This window comes from Anguilla rostrata, chromosome 2 (genome assembly GCF_018555375.3).
Source record: "Anguilla rostrata isolate EN2019 chromosome 2, ASM1855537v3, whole genome shotgun sequence".
NCBI lineage: Eukaryota > Metazoa > Chordata > Actinopteri > Anguilliformes > Anguillidae > Anguilla > Anguilla rostrata.
Genome location: NC_057934.1, coordinates 23,596,291 through 23,600,327, shown reverse-complemented (window position 1 = coordinate 23,600,327; position 4,037 = coordinate 23,596,291). Strand labels below are relative to the sequence as shown.

The window sequence follows — 4,037 nt, the reverse complement described above, 5'->3', positions numbered from 1 at the left end:
CAACAGGAGCACACCCATCTGCACACAGAACCTCAGCCAGGCTGCCTGCACCAAGCCCAGATTTCTTACACGGGTATATCAAAATATTGAAGCAAGAAACCTAAAAACTGTCTGGGGTGCACACAAAAGCACAGGTAGGTGTGAAAATGACCCCAGAAGTGTTATAAAGTGAAATTCCCCTTTAAGGAGGGTATGTAAGCACTTATGGAGAAAACCACATCATTGGCCAGAACCACCCTACATTTCCCATTTATTCACACAGGGGTAATTATGGCAAACAACAAACCAAAGTTGGAAAGAACTTGTGCAACTCTGACTGGGTCAGTACATTTTCAATGGTAGGATAAGAGGGGACTCTTATAGGAGATACATCTCCAGCTCACATCGTGGCAACAGTATTGTTGACAAGATATCAATCCATTTTCTTTCATTCTCTTCACAATCAGTCTACTAACCCCTCAGATCACAGCCAAATTACAGTGTATATGAAAAGGCCAGGAACTAAAAATACATCCACGCAGCCCAGTGAACTGTATAACATTCATAAATTCTACAGATGGGTCCAAAATAGCTGAGGGGAGTACCAGAAAGCAATCTAGACCAATCACTCTTTGACATCTTTCTGGTCACCATATATCCCCACAATAAACAAGGAACAGATGTGGCAATGCAAAATTTAATTTAAACAGAATTTCCAATCTAAAATTATCAAAGAATAAAAAAGAAAAATATAAACACAAACAAAAATGACCAGATTTTACTTTATAGTCTTTTCATGGCACCCCCACATCACCAATCTGGCTTGCTTTTAAGGTATGTTCCAACGGGGCCCTCAGATCCTTGGACAGTAACTTCTTGTTTACACCAAGATACAAGACTTGGACCTTTGGTTGTGGGCCCAGCCTTTGGTCTGCCGGAGAATCTGAGGGCTGCTCAGTCCTTGGATGGTTTAAAGAAGGAACTCAAGATACATTTTTTTAACATTGCTCAGTTCCTACTGTTCTAGTTTTATTGATCTTATTGATTTTATTGATCTTATTTATTTCATTTCCTCTTTTTGCACTTTGCTGTATTTATTTTCAATGCCATTTAATCTAATGCTCTTAATTTATTACCAGTGAATCACTTTGTGTTGCACTAAGGTGCATGAAATATGCTATATAAATAAAAATGTATTGGCTGACTGAGTGATTGATTGATCCTGGGATAATTGGAATTCCCTCAATAAACCACACCATAAGAAAAAAAATTGGGATATTGGGAAGAACCATTTTGAGAAGCTCCATAGTGCATTAATACAGAACAGAGCAAAACTTAAATGAAAGCAACTTAAATAAAAAATTAAAATAGCTATCAAAGACAACGGTAATCCTCTGGTCTCCGCCAATACAGAACAGGGACTGTCAGGAAAGCTGCAGGCCCTGAAAACAAAAAATAAATATAAATAAATAATGCCTGTGGAACAGATGCCATCCAAAATGAGATGCTGAAATACACTGATGAGAAATTTAAGACGGGCATCTTAAAACCGTGCAATTTGGTTCTGAGTGCAGGCCATATTTCTGGCATCTGGAATCAAGGATTCTTAACCCTCATTTGGAGGATTGGAGACAAATTTGACCCAAACAGCTACCGAGGCATTTGTGTGAGCGGTGATCTGGGAAAGAGTCTTTGTGTCATTATAAACCAGGGCCGCTGTGCATAATATATAATAAACCTATAATGCCCAGGCCCGGGAAAAAATCATCCTTGTGCACACCCTCACCTCACCTCACCCCCCACTCCACCCCCAGCCAGCCCCTTTTTCATTCCACAGTCGTGACTGCATACAGAATTGGTCATAACACAGACAATTTAGAAAATGTAGCCTTGTACCACATAAGCAAGAGATTTCCACACTCGAATACAGTGTCCATGCACTGAAATAATAAACACGCACATAATCAACCAGTGGCATCAACATTTTCATCGCTTTTCAACCTTGCCATCTTCAATCATTCAACAGAGCTGTCCTCCTCCACCGTGTAGGGAGAGGTGTTATCTAACTTATCACCAAGCAACAACATAAAACACAATCATGCAATCATGTAAAGCTGCATAATTAAAGACCTACATTTTAAGACTTCCAAAGCCAGTGCTTGAATTGGGCTGGCACTCACTGGTATGGAGTACAGGTTCTTCTGATTTTTGACCATATATGTACCATTACTTACATCTAATTGCATACCTTACTGGTGGATATAGATGAGCGCTCTATAGTTATTTACCACAAAGCTGTTTTAACACTGCTATACTGGTTAAGAATGCCGTATCAGAGCCGGGAAAAATAAAACAATGATCACTTTACACTGATGCTCTTTTACTGCATTTTATCTGGTATTAGACTACTTTTAAGTATTTGCAAACTTTTACTACCAAAATAAAGGTAAGTTCCTGTTTAAGCTATTAGAAGTCTGATTACAGCTGAGGCCTCCTGGTACATTTATGGAATTTGGAATTCTGAGTGTATCCACATGAGACGATTGACAAACTGCTTGCAAAACTGTAGATTAGCTCTTGTTAAATTACCACTTTCTTGACCCAATGGTATATTTATGTTGGCAGCTGCAATGTAACCCGTCTGTTCAATGTTAGCTTGACTCAAAAATAAAAGCTATGACTGCTGGGTATTTAGCTACTGTGGGTGAAAGGGTCAGCTACAGTTGGCTATGCTTGCATCACCTCACTACCTCTTTTAAAAAAAATTTTGCCATTAGGTTTCTTAAAATTCCTATCTCTTCCTCCTCCACTTTTCTTTGTGTTTCTGTGAACCTGACTTATGTGGGGCATATTCCACCAAGCAAAAATCATTAATTATATAGAACTACTTCATTGTGAACGAACAAGTTTGCCTTGTGTGTTTGTAGCAGGCATGGAATAGCAGGCATGTTTGTAGCAGGCATGGGAACTCTTAACAATACAGCATAGCAGGTCAAGCTTTGACCTTGCACAGCATGATAATAAATTAGAAATGAAGCATCGAGGCTAGTTACATGCAAGACAAATTATCTATACATTTTTGGCCAAAATAGCATTTCAGTCAAATAGTCCACTTGCCAATGAACCACTAGAGGGTCCTCCTGAAATACGCCATTCCAAACTGATATACTTCAGCAACTGTTTTTCCTCAGCTCTTCTGGTATTTCCTTTGATCGTGGCATAGTGTGCTTGTAGAAACTTCATGGTGACTACTAAACTCTGATGGTAAGGTTCAATATGTGTAAGATTTTAATTCAACAGGGCTGGTTGCAATTATGCCTGGCTGTATTCAATCCGCTGAATCTAATTAAATGTGTTAACCAATTAAATTTGGTTAACTAGTTGATTGAGTAACTGAAGGCGAAATGACTTTTTTCACATAGAAGATAGGGGTGTTTGATAAGTTTTTTTTTACATTTAATAAATGAAATTATAATTGAAAAAAATTATTTAGCCTTTACTAGTTTCCCTGGCATTACATTTTGTCCAAAGATAGATAAAGGAATAATAGAATAATAGAGGAAACCAGGAAGCGGCAAATACTTTTTCATGACATGGTGCAGTTCTTCAATACACAGTATAATAAATTAAAAGCCTGTGCCTACACAACAAAATAAGGGCACAAAATAAAAAAGGCAAAAGAACAAAATAATCCTAAAATATTCCTAAAAGTCTGACAGCTGATTGCTAAATTTTGAATACAGTGTTTACACAGTTTAGAAATCACTGGTATTCAACACATTAGATTTTTAGTGATTTCTTGCCAGTTGGAAACATGTTTTTGAAACCATTCAGTGTGACAAAAATGCAGTAATATAGGAAATCAGAAAGCAGGTAAATACTTCATGGCACTGTATATTAGTGAACTGGCCGTAAAGCTGGAACAAACCCAAAGAACAGAGGCTGTGCTCAAACTCCAACGATCTGCAGCTTGAGATAGAGCAGCATTTCTTCAGTAAAATGTGATAAATATAAAATTCATAATACTATACCCCAATTTTTCAGACCTGCCTGAAACA

The 4,037-nt window shown here is 37.8% G+C and overlaps 1 long non-coding RNA gene across 1 annotated transcript; it reads right to left on the bottom strand.

Annotated features, from left to right (window-relative positions):
• Positions 1 to 233: 233 nt before the first annotated feature.
• On the bottom strand, positions 234 to 3,605 carry LOC135247640 (uncharacterized). Its single transcript, XR_010328259.1, has 2 exons — positions 3,097 to 3,605; positions 234 to 1,421 (listed from the first exon to the last, which is right to left on the bottom strand). It is a non-coding gene; the product is annotated as an uncharacterized LOC135247640 (long non-coding RNA).
• Between the last annotated feature and the right edge of the window lie 432 nt (positions 3,606 to 4,037).